The 13295-nt window shown below is 38.3% G+C and overlaps 1 protein-coding gene across 4 annotated transcripts in view; it reads left to right on the top strand.

Moving 5' to 3' along the window:
* Positions 1 to 13295, top strand: part of FGF13 (fibroblast growth factor 13) — a 296980-nt gene that overhangs the window by 188402 nt on the left and 95283 nt on the right. The gene's annotated exons all lie outside the window — the stretch shown is intronic.

Raw genomic sequence — 13295 nt, 5'->3', positions numbered from 1 at the left:
CATAAGGCTTCTGCATAGCTCTAGAGAATGCTTATGACAGCTGTACTTCAGTAAAGCAGGATGAAGTTTGTATGTAATGCACGCCTGGTTGCATTTTGGAAAATAAAATGCATGCAGAGCAGAAAAAATAAGCAGAATGTTTTCTTTTTCAGATAAAGCAAAGGTATGTTTTTTTCTAATGCTTTGTTAACTAATATGAAATTATTAATGAGGTATCAATATCTTTAACTTGTTAGTCCAGTGTATTTAGCTATTTTTTATTATATTTAAAGAAATATTTTCTTTATTGTTACTTATGTGTTTTTCATTACTGCCTCCATATTCCACATGGTAAGGCTTCTACTTTTTGCAAAAGCTTCAGTATCTGCCAAGACAAGCAATGCTACTGCTGGTAGATGTATTTTAAGATGAAATATTTTGGGGAGATCTGTGTTTTTATTAAAAAAAAAAAAAAAAAAAGAAACACTAAAATGGCATTTCTCATCTCACCAGAAATATTCAGTCTGACACAAACACTGATGTAGGGTGTGGGGAGAGGTTTTTTTTGTTTGTTACAGTGATGTTGCAGCTGAATTTTAAAATTGGGTTTTGAAAATGTGACATCTAATTCTTCTCAGTTCTGGGGCTGACTTGGGTTTTGATTTTGTAATTCTGAATTCAAAAAATTAAAGCTGAATCCCATAGCACTCTTCTGGATTAACAAATATAATGAATTTGCTATCATCTGTCAGGATTTCTGTTTATGAGTAAATTATGAGCCCAGAACTGCTCATGTAAAGATCTCTAGGAAGACGATGACAACTGAGCTGCAAGAGGTGCTCAGCAACACTGGCAAATGGTATTTTGTAAATTGAAGGTTCTGCATGAACTGTGAAGTCAAGGATATTCTGTATCAAACAGATTTGGGCTCTAAAGTTGACCTCATTGACCCATATACTGTATTTCACATCTCCTTTGTGCTCATGTGGAACTCCAGCAGAAGCTGGTGGTTCTTTCAGTGGGACTTACTACTTACTGACAGCTGGATTTCTCCTAGTGACTAGCTCTTAGCTACTATCATTTTCAGTGGATGAAACAAGTTACATACTAATGGCGTGTTCAAGAGGAAAACGCAGGATTTGTGCAAGGCATTTTATCTCCAGACTGTGAGTCTCCTGGGGGCATGGTTTGGTTCAACACTGAGAATTTCAGGATCTGTTGGGAGAAGCTTGCAAGGTACAGGCTCAAAGTGAAGACCTAGAGAGCATCAGTTCTGCTGAATTGTTGCCTGAAAGCCAACAGTTGTTCTTAGATTCTCCATAAATCTCCATACTCTCTATCCCCAGCAGCTGTTACTCCTTCCTCCATGGCATATGGTATTGTTAATCATTCTTACTGAAAATGTTTCGTTTCAAGAGGAATACTTTCCATCTTTTACTGCAGTATACGAGGATGAATGTTTCTTCCCCTTCCCTCCTTTATCCCTCCTTCTCTCCAGGAATTTTGCATCACTAGACAAGGCAGAAGAAGCCACGGCCACTTGCCCCACAATTAGCTGACTTTATGGGAATTCATACAGATATTATTTGAATGGAATTTTTATGTTGCATGATTTCTACAGATGTTTCTGTGAAAGACACTTTTAACATAAGCAAAATACTTGTTTAAGAGTCCTTTTAGTCTCTCCTGCAGCTCAGATTACGTAGGGTCTTTTTCTTTGAAATCTGCAAATGGTTTGGCAATGGTGTTAGACCCCCCTGAAAGGCTGACGTGTGTCATCCTTAGTGGTTCGTTGGCATGAAGCTGAAAAAGTATGAGTATGAAATGATTTAAACTGAGGTATCAGTGTAAACACAAAAACAGTCTGTTGAAGTCAATGGAACAGCTGGAAGAAACCCTATCTGAATACCTTCTAGTGAGAACCCAACAGTCATCAGCTCAGTTGTGCCATGTGGATGAATGATAAAAAGAAAAAAGGAAAAGTTTAAACCTGTTACCATAATATAATTTTCACATTTTTAAAGGTATGGGAAGGTAGCCATTATGAAAATTCCATGACGGCATTTTACTTAGATTATGTGAAACATTGCAGACTTGAAAGACTCTGCAGTGAATATAAAAATGTACGTTTTTCTTCTTTACCTGCTGAGTAATGACATAGGAACACAAAGTAAATCCTGCATGTTTCTAGCACTGCAACTCATCTAAATGTTTTATTTAGATGACAGATTTTTTCTCTACACTTTTTAACCACACTTTCACACAGGGTGAGTACTTGGGCCATCTCATATATCACTTCAGGATTTGGATCTGCTAAGCATGTATGATGATGTCAGGTAAAAGATTTTCCTGGCTTTTTGTGGGAGTGTTTGGAGAATACTATGTGCTGAAACACTTAAACAGCACCTCATTCTAGTATTTGAAATAGGTTACCCAACAGATTTATTTCTCGTATCTCAGACTCATTTCTAAAAACAAAATAGATCCTTATTTCCTAAATTAACTTGTCTCAGTTTCTTCTCTTCCTGATGCCCAACTTGCCTCTAGACAGTCTCATAATTTTTCACAACACCCCTGTGCTTCAAATACACCCAGAACAATACTCAAATACGCAGCAAAAAAATTGGGGCCTGGTATATTCGATATCAACCTGCAGGACATATAACTGTTCTTGGTCCAGTAACTATGGCAAACAGTCTCCTTTTACATCTATTAGTTAAAATAGAAGAACGATGGGAAATTAAATATATATATATATATTTATATTATTTTTCCAAAACATGGAAATTTCCATTTGGGCCCCATGCCAGTTGGGTGACATCTGGATTGCTCTTCACATAGCAAGCTGCATTTCCAAATGCTATGAAAAACTCTGGACTAAGTTAAAAGATGAACTTATGCTTCATTCTGCATCATTTCAGCTCTGTTTTCTTAAAGTCATTCTATGGTTTACAAATGCTGTGGATCTCTCAAATGCAATAAAACAAGAGGAGCTGACATCCTTACCTGGATGCGAGGTCCTGTGGGCATTGAGCATTGTTTACAGTTACATCGAAGCTGTAGCAAAACACAGGGTGTTTTTGTAGCTTCCCTTAAGCCAGGAATACACTGCTAGCAGGAGAAGGGCCATCTGAAGTACATTTTGCAGCTATTTGTTCTCTTAAATAGTTTAAACATAAGCTGCTGCTATCTGTATAAAACATGGTTACATAAAAAGAAGTCTGCTCCTGGAAAACTAATTTGAGTTGTATTATTGCATCCAGAGGAGAGAAAATAATGAGAGAAATGTTTTTTTAAAAACACCCATTGGTTAGTCACAGTCACATAATCAAGAGCCTTGGCCTTTTGCCCACAGTTCTGTTTTCATGTTGTTTTTTTCTTTCTACTTTTTTTTTTTTTTTTTTTTTTTTTTTTTTTGGTAACATTTAGTCTCCCTCCAGGCATGCATAACCTTTTTACACAAAAAAGCAGGCAAGCATGGCAAAACCTGTAGTGGGGAAGGGGACAGGGAAATCTGGGATAGCAGCTGGTAATGAGTAAAGGCAGCTTTCCTCAACCAACAGGAAATCTGATTAGATAGAAAATGTTAAGGATGCTAATGTGAAACAAGCAGCTTCACGGTTGCCCTTGACAATGGCTTGTTATCTTCATCCCTAGCAATGGGATGACTGGCAGAGCTGATCCCGGGGGCGAGGAGAAGGTAGGACACTTGAGCACATTATGTGGGAGGCTGGCTTTTCTGCCTGCTCCATGTGCACACGCTGTTTTGTCACCAGCAGAAATTCAGAGCCTTTATGTTGTCATATTGAATGTCCCTTTGGGGCTCCAAGCATTGTGTCAACACTGATAGTACTGTTACTTGGCACGCTAATTATACACTTTTCTTCTAGACCAAATCAGTCCTATTAGCCCAGCTCCCTGATTCGCTTATGTTAATACATGTGTATTTCTGCGTTTTAGAAAATTAAAGAAAGGGGAGGAGAAGCTGTATTTGAAATCATGGAGAACTGTAAGATGCTTTTAACTTCGTATATTGTTCAGATCTGAAAAAGGCTTTGTATTCCAGTGGAGAATAATAGAGATGAGCAATATGAAACGTAGGTACGGCCCTCTGTGCTGATCATGTCTGAGATGTTCAGAGCCAGAAAGCTTGGCCATGAGACACCACTGAGGAGGTTCAGGATCTGTGCTGTGGGTGTGTTCAACCTCGTATTTAAGCTGGACCAACAGCTGCCTGAAAGGGGCTCGCTAGTTCAATAAATAATGGCTCCTGTAATGTTAAGTTTCTAAATAGGATCACATTATGAGGGTTATGCTGACTTGATTTTAATTGATCACATTTTTAATCTTCCAAGCTGATTTTCGTCATGTCTTCAGCTTTCAGAAGGTGTAAAGGCTTTCTGAGGTGAAAAGTGAATACTTGCTTTCCCATTTTCCCAGGCTCTTGCCAGTAGGAGTATTCAACCCTTTCCTTCTGCAGATAAGTAATCTTGCCTGGAGCAGTTCAGCCCTGGGATGGAGTAAGGGAGGACACAGTCTGCTATTGCTTCGTGTTGGGCCCTGCAGCCCTCAGTGCTCTCATCATCACCCTTTCCCTCAGCAAAGCCACCTTCTTCCTCCCAGTAGGAGGACTGAGCACCTCTCAACCCTCCTTCAGGGAACGTGAGGTTTTCACCCTGCCTTGCTCCTGAGTTCTGGCATTGGCAAGAAGAAGCAATGTGCAGTGCCTGAACCTTGTCCAATATCAAATGAAAATAAGCCCTGAATTCTGTCTCTCTGGAGTTGCTGCAACTATGGGATCATATCTGTTATGAAGAATGATCTAGAAGGAGTGACAGAGACCACAAAAGCCAAAGGTCTAAAGCTGCCACAGTTAAAATGGCTTTTCCCCCAAGAAAAAGCAACTTTGGCTTGAGTGATTAAGTGACAACCTTCTATTTCAGGGCATTGGGAGGAAGTGGTGACAACAGCACTCTTATTTTCTTCAGATGCTTAGTACATAAAGCAGAACAGCTCCGTTCTGTGAGTGGCTGAGCCCTCTTGCCCTGATCCTCCAAAGCCTTTAAGCACATGATTAACTTTAAACATTTGAGTGCTCCCAGCAGAGTCAAAGGGGATGGGATGTATTTAATGAGCTTACCTGAACATAGTCTGGGCCTGCCTCGGGTTCAGGCTCAGAGGATGCAAATCCAGAGTAATTCCACCAAAATCCAAGATTTACTCAATATTTACTTGTCTGCAAATGAGATCAGAGCCCCATTGTAGTTTAATTTTATTTATTCTTTTCTTACTCTTTTAGGAGTTCATATGGTCCTTATTGCTACAACCATTCTTGCTTGAACATGCTTATCCTCATGATACTCTTGTGAAGTAGGAAAGTTCAGTGTTTCCAGTTAAAAAGAGGGAATTGAAAGGTCTGATCCTCAAAGTTATTTGGACATCTCATCTCTGTTAGTATCAATAATACCTCCTACTGAATTGGCCGAGTGTTAAGTACTTAACTATTCATCTTTTGAAGTTTTGAGAGTGTGACATGCCTAGCTTTTGGACTGTTCTTTTGGCTGCTGGACATATTCTTTAGTGCCCAGGTGTTTCCTGATGTCTGTAAAACACAGTCAAATTTCAGTGTTGATTTCAGTTAGTGCTGATTTTCCAGCATCCTTTCCACCTGATTTCTTGGTGACTGTCCTCATTGAGTAATCAAATGGATGGTCCCAAATCTACAGATAACAGACAGATCAGGAAGGCACCAAAAGTTGAGGAGTCCTCACAGTACTTCTGTCTGCCACCTCGCCTGGCCACAAGTACCAAGTTGGAAATTAAGTGCTTTTGGTTCTGAGTTTTCCTGGTGAAACAACACAAATGTGCAGTTCTAATTGTGACGTTAGCCAAATTCACACTCTGTAGTGTCAGAGAAGGTTAACTAAGTAATGGCATTAAGAGTAGCCATAGAGCTTTTATTTCAAGACCGTGAATTCTAATTCTCAGACTGGAGCTGGCCTTACTGCCGAGCAGGTCATGACAACCTAAAGAGAATTCTTACCTATCTGTGCGCTCTTAGGGGTAAATCTTTCATCTATGACATTTGCTATTTTGCTCTAATCTCAGAATAAATATTCATTATGGAGACAGTATCTGACACTTAGCATATCTAAAGTAGGATATTTAGACCAAATGAGTCACACAGATGTGCTTTTCTCATCTCATCTTTTAAAGGACTCTTTGAGAGCTTCAAAGAGTGCTCCTTTTATGGAGGAAGGCCTTTGTCTTGCTACATTTACATTCCATGATTCTCCTGAGAAAGCATCAGACCATGCTTCAAACTGTCCTCATTTTAAGTAAGATGTTATAGTTCTTTATTAATAATAAAAGATCTTTGTACCTTATTCAACTACATGGTCCATCATAATTATTGAACAACCTTTTATCAGTGGTAATGGCTATAATATTTGAATATTGGCTTTTGGATTGGGAGCATACTAGTTTTTCATGCTGTTCTAGGTGAGTAAAACTCCAGAAACAAATTGTTAAACTTTTTGTCTTCCACTGCAAAGCTTCTTTTCCCAGGATAATCACTTACAAAAGCATTTAAGCATGTCTACACAGTGCAGTGGAGCATACTACAGAGATCCCCTAGCTGATGTCCTGTATCTATACAGCACAGTGCACCAACATGCAACAGTAATAGTTTTCTCAGTGAAAACTATCTTAAGTTGCTCACAGTGTTATGTTGCAGCGGGTCTGTGGTTTCCAGTTCCAGGGTTAGCACAGCTGATACCTAACTGAGGTTTCTGCTCTTTGTTCTATCAGTTTGGACATTCAGTAACAGATAAGTCTGAATGCACAAAAGTGAAGCCAAAACAAATGTCAAGGTTTATCAGAAAGCCTAACAGACTCCATACGTCTAGGATTGTCTGGAGAAGAAAAGTTCTCTGTTAGCATCAAAGCCTGATGACTTGTCTTGCTCACTGGGAAGGAGATAGAGGTTACCTTCAAAAGATGTTCATAAAGAGGTTAAGACTAGGGTATACAGTAATATAGAGGAGGTATAAATAGGAACCCACAGGTTGACATAATGCGGGCAAAAGAACAGAGCTTATCCCTTTGAGCACATTCACTAGAAGATAAGATCAGGTCTTTGTCCAAACTGTGTTATTGCGTGATGGGTATTTGTATTCAAAATAAATAGTGGAGCATTCCTGGTGTTCAATACAATGTAGTTCTTTGACATTGGCACTTAGATACTTGCTGGGGTCCACTTTTGGCGCTCTCAAAAATAACGGAGTGGTCCTTTGGTGTGAATGCCAGTTGCATCAATGTATTTCTCCTGGAGGCCACTAGGGACCGTAGATCACATCAAATGGGTTTCTTACCCCTGCAGAGGATTGTATGTACTCAGATCTTCTGGCCTGACCAGCTTTGTGTCCTTCTGAGAGACCCATGTCCTTTATATCTTTGTAATTTTGTGGAAGTCTACTTTCTTGGAAATGTGCTTGCTTCAAACTTGGTCTCGTCTCCATGTGCTTCCTGAACTCTGTTTTCCTCTCATGGTTCCCTTTGTTCTGGGTAGTGCTGTCAGGGCTGTGGATGCTTTTACAACAAAGCCGAAGAATTTTGCAGAGCAGTATGTGTTGATTCAAATATGTGATGAGCATGCTATTAGTAATGTGGATTAGTGTTCTTTTATGATTGCGTAAGCACTTAACTTTTGCAGTAGTATTTTTGTATCTTTCTTTCTTTCTTTTTTATTTTTTTATTTTTTTAAAGTGCCCTGACCTGCAAAGCTAAAGACACTAAAGAAGCTCTTCCAGACATCAGTGAGAGCAACAGAGATGCAAAGATTGTAAAAGACCAGAGATTTTCTAGAACACTTACGTAAAGTTATTGAATGCTTCTTCAGGAGTATCTGGATATTTGGAAAAAGTCAATGCTCAGACTATTTCAATTTTTTTTTGGCCCACTGGTATCTATCTACAAAGTTTTCCCACTTGCACGCAAGCTCTTTGATTTTTCTTATATGTTATTTAAAAAAAGGGGGGGGTGGGAGACTTTTGCAGCACAGTGCAAAATATTTGCACGTGTTCTTTTAATCCAGCTCTTGCCCTCCAGGACAAAAAGGTGTAAAATCAAGCAGTGGTGTTCAGGAAGAGCAGATGGGTGATTACTGGGTATTGATCCCAGTGTGCATGTCTGTTTCTGCCTTGAGTTTGAAAACAATGAGGCAGACAGATCTCTTTTTTGGAAAAGCTGAGATTATGGACTAAGTTAGTTTAGCAAAACTTAGATTGCAAAAGATGTAAACTTGCAAATGTTCTGACCTGAAGAGCTGTATCCAGCAAATGACTTTAAGTCCTCTTGAAGTGATGCAATGTTCCTTGAACTCCTGCTGTATAGCAAATGATGGTGTATTTTGGAAACAAGGAGAAATCCTTTCTTAGGTGTCCTGCATACTCCCTATCCAAAGTTAAATATCTGTCACATTTTTCAGGTAAACTAAATAATTCTCGCATGTTGATTTAGCAAGGAAAAAAAATAAAGAATATAAACAACATATTGACTCTGCAGAAGTCTTTAGGTGCCAGCCGTCCTTCATGCTTGACATTTTCATGTTATGCAATAGTCCTATCTACAAAGGTTATTGGTACAGCTGTGTTATTTCTCACTATTCTAAACAAGTTAGTCAAATTTAGCTTTCACAACAAAATGAAAACTAGTGGACACTCTTTAGATTTGTGCCAACATCATTGAGCCAAATTGTAATTTGTTTTGCATGGTTTTTGACATGGAGAAGTCAGAAGACTGTTAATGTAGAGTGGTAAGTGGGCATAATGTTACAGAAATAACTAAGCATCTTGATTGTTTGGCTTGAACCCAATACAGAAGAAAAATTAAGTAGCCCAACACTACTTTCTCTAAATTGCTCCAATTGAGGTTTGGTTTCTTAATAAATATTTTTTAAATAACAGCTTAACTTTTCTCCTTATGCTTGACTTGCCTGCTGGATACAACACACCAGTCTCAAGGTTTCCTTCCTTTCATCTTGTAGAAGATGCACATTTCATTCTTCAGCTGCGTTCTGTGCAACCTTTATGAGAAGGGTAGAGGCTTAGCTGTCCCTAGAGCCTCACATCGTTAGGGGATGAAACAGTGAGAGGTGAAAAATACAGAGGTGCCTACAGAGGGTGAAAAATATCTGTGTTTCTGAATCAGCAGAACTTACTCCATACAGCAAGCTGGTACTTTAGCATCTACTGAAGTTGCATCAATAAGCCATCATGAAACTTTTCAGGGCATGGACAGGCCAGTAAACTGTTGGCTAGTGACTTTGGAGATAGGGCTGTTTTCGCTGATATCTCCTGCCTGCCTTCACAGAGATCATTGGTTGGAAAGCTTTACCAACTTTTCAGTGTTGTGAAGACAGATTGGGTTGCAGAATAAGCCAATCATGAAGACACTCTTCAGGACAAGAATCTGGTACTGCAGTGAACACGGTGTTAAGTTTTCTGTCTTTTGATAAAGACATTAACAGCATAAATCACATTTGTGGTGACTGACACTCTGTTTTCCTGCCTTTCCTCTGAACAGTCAAATGTTTTTTCATTTCTGCAATAGGTGATGCCAAATAAGAAAGTTGAAAGAATTGTTAAAAATGTACGGTTTGTTTTAGTGTGTGCCTTTGCTTAATTGGTGCCTGCTCCTGTTCTTCTGCATATCCAGCTTGTCTGAGTTGATAGTCAAAGACCAAGTTTTGCTCTTTAGTTGCTGTTTCTCAGGTAAGTATGATTGATTTCTCTCTCATTCCAGAGAGGTGGCAAAGCTGACATCAAATGTAGCTGGTGTCTTTCAAATACTGTTAGTAGAAAATATTTAGCATTCTCAAACTCTTTTTATGATGAACTATTAATGTTAACCCAGTAGAGTTCATGTTGTTGGCCTTCTTATGATGTTTAGATTAAATATGTACTAAAACAGTAGTAAGCAAAAATTCAAATGGGACTTGATCTGCCAAATGCAAGTAATCAGTTTCTTAAATCACATGAATATTAGATGAATATAAAAGTGGTGAGAAAGTTTGCTGTCCTAATAACAAAGGAACATGCATAGGAAATTATCATATTAACTGAAATATTTCATGTAGTGCATTTAATACATGCAGTAAAATGTACAGTCATTATAACACTAGTTCTGGATAAAAATTTATGGTGCTAATTATTTCAAAGCTCAGAGAAGCTTTAAGTCAAAGCAAACTCTCCTTCTGGTTTTGAAGAATATTTTTTATGATATGCAATTGTTACTGTAGTGGAGGTTATATTTTCTCTAAAATTCAGATGTGTGCTCTGCTTGAAAAATTCCATTGCCCCTTGACAGTTTCCCTCTAAATAACAGACAAGGAGGTTATTTGAAATCACTTGTCTGCTATGTTGTTTAGCCACCTACCTTCAAGGCATGCTGATTAGCCTTGAGGAAGAGTAAGCAGATCACTATAAGGTTCTTGAGCTAATGTGGATTCCTTCTCTTTAAAAGTGATAAACTCATCATGAAAAGTTAGCATGTTGTTTTAAAGGATAGCAAATTCTCTTGCTGAGAAAAGCTGCTGCTTCTTTGGCACCACACTAAGATATATGTTTTCTTAAGGATGCCTGTTTTGAATGTAAATAGTATTTTTCTCACATTCGGAATACAGGAGAATATACTTTAGGATGTAATGTCTGTGGATGTTCAGCTTGTGCACGCTAGTGCCATAGGGAACCCTGAGAACTCTGAGATTTTAGGTCATTTTTGCTAAGGACACTTTTGAAATACAATTCATTTGCTGAAACTTTTAAAATCTCCATTCCTAATGATTTTATTTTGAAAGCGAGTTGCAAATAAGCAGGGAATGATCATCAAGAGGAAAGAGAGACTGGGTGGGAATGCAAGTTACGATAGGAGAATGGGTATGAAGATCAGCAGAAGAAGAGAGGGCACTTTTAACTGTAAGGAGTCATAGTTGTGAGGAGGAGAGTTTGAGATGGGAAAAGGTGAGTTTCATGAAGGGGAAGAAAAGTCTGCTTAGAGAGTGGTTAGGAAGCTGGTGGTATGGACAGGTGAGCAGAGTTCTTTCAGATTATCTTGTTGGCTGCAGGTGAGCTCCAGAACTAAAAAAGACCTCTCTGAGCTCCAAGAGAGCTGGAGGACTACTGAATAAGAGAGGAGTTTGAAGTATCTTCTGAATGAAAACCTGAAAGTAAGGGAAATGGCCTGGAGAGGACAGAGATTGAGGTTGTTTGGCATCACCCTATGGAGATTTGACCCCATGAATTGACCAGCCAGATGCACTAGGCACAACAGGTTCTTCTCTAACTCCAAATTCACTTCTCTGTGTACACTGTAGGAAATTATTTGATCATCTAAACAGTGGATTATAACCACACAGGCAGTTTTCCATATCCTAAGCTGAAGTAAGTTAGTGAAGTACATTGACTTCTCTAGAATGCTGATAGTTTGCATCTGATCAGGTGTATTTATGGTCAAATTATTTAATTTGCATATGTGAATGACAGCATGTGTAGATTTTTTTGTCCAAGAGAATGAGAAAAAACATGGGGTAATACTTGAACAATTTTTTTTGTTATATAATCCCTCCATAGGAGAATTTGTACTGCCTCAAAAGAATTGAAAAGGTGCCTTTTAAAAACTAATGTCTCAGAAGGACATCTTTAAAAAAAAAAAATCTCCAACATTCCCGCCAGGTTTAATTTTTTTTATTTTTTTTTTAAGGGTTTTACTGCCAGCTTTTAAAGTCAGCTTGTTTCCAGCAGAGTGATGTTGATATGGATGCTGGCCTACATTTTTCATTGTAAGTCCTTGGCCAGACTCTTATTTATGGATAAAATTGGAATTCAGTCAACTCGGGATGGATGCAGAGAGAGTGTTAGTTGGCTTCAGGTCAACTTATCATCTGAGTTCTGTAATATATCCCCAAAGATTTCATCACATACATTTGAAAAGTACCAGTGACTGAACTTGGTGTTACAGGAGTTCTGTACTTAGTTCTGCACTCTTACAGGAGATCTTTCCTATTCAAGTGCCAAATTCTCTGCCTTCATTCTTTGGTGGTTGGGTGTTCTATTTTTGTTTGTTTTTCATAGCAATCTCTCTATATATCTTGTGTTCCATGAGTCATTCTATTTCCCTCTGAGTTGATGTCTGAACAATCTATTGTTGCTGTATGAAGTCCACCTTCTTTTTTGTTTAGTGCTAGGGAAAGAAGTCTGGCTGGGAGGCAGGAGGAGCACCTGTCAGCTTTTTAATCTCTTGGAGCTAACGTCCGTGAAGAACACTCACTTTTAAGTACATATCTATAGGAGGTTTTTGTGATACATAGGTCAATGTTTAAAAGGAAAAATGTGTAAACCTAAATTCATACACTAAATTTCTCAAGAGACTTCTGTTGCTGTAAGTTGGTTGGAAAGGAAATTTCAACTAAAATGTTCATTTGTACTACTTTGATTCAGGATGGGGCTCCAGGGAAGGATCAAGACAGATTGACTCTTGCAGTTGGTAGTTTGAGCAAATTCACCAATAGTTAAGGGCTCATTTATAGTCTCTAAAAATTTAGTCGTGACGATGTTGTAGAGTATGGGATAGTTGATGTCTAATTTTTCCATCATTAGAATAATAGGACTTGTTATTTCCTATGTAATATAACTTCTTCAGATTGGCATAGCACCATTTAAAGTCAATGGATCTTAAAGCTAAGAAGCAAAGGGAATTGCAGGAGTGGAGTGAGCATTGGCTGAGGACCTGATTCCCAATGCAATGCTTTCTTCTAACTTCTTGAGAGACTAAGTACTCACAGTTGATTTTGTCAGTGGAGCTGGCAAAAGTTCTAGGAATCCTTTGCCTCTCCATTAAGCCTAGCTGCAACAAAGGTCCTATAAAGAGCAGGTGATAATCACTTTGCTTGCTTTAGCTACTCCTAATAGCACTTTTTTTCAGCAGTCTATTGAAACCAAATAAGAGGGGAGAAAGAAGAACATGTACATAACTGAGATCTTTTCTAGAACTATGTCTTCTGCAGATTTTCAAGATGTCTGTTACGTGAAAACTTACGAGGAAAGTACTTCCATAAAATGTTTCTTATTAAAGAAAAAAAGTGGTTCAACAAAAAAGGGATTTGACTGTGTGAGTGTGCCATATAATTTAATTGGATAGGTCACATTTCATCAGGAACTTTGCATTGTATAAATTGATTGCTTCCATTTGGAAAAATGAATTCAGCTAAGAAAATACTTCTTTTTTTTTTTTTTTTTTTTTTTTTTTTTCTCCTGAAC

The sequence above is a fragment of the Anas platyrhynchos genome, chromosome 10, assembly GCF_047663525.1.
Source record: "Anas platyrhynchos isolate ZD024472 breed Pekin duck chromosome 10, IASCAAS_PekinDuck_T2T, whole genome shotgun sequence".
Taxonomy (NCBI): domain Eukaryota; kingdom Metazoa; phylum Chordata; class Aves; order Anseriformes; family Anatidae; genus Anas; species Anas platyrhynchos.
The sequence above is the reverse complement of the archived record's forward strand: the minus strand, read 5'-3'. Positions and strand labels throughout refer to the sequence as shown.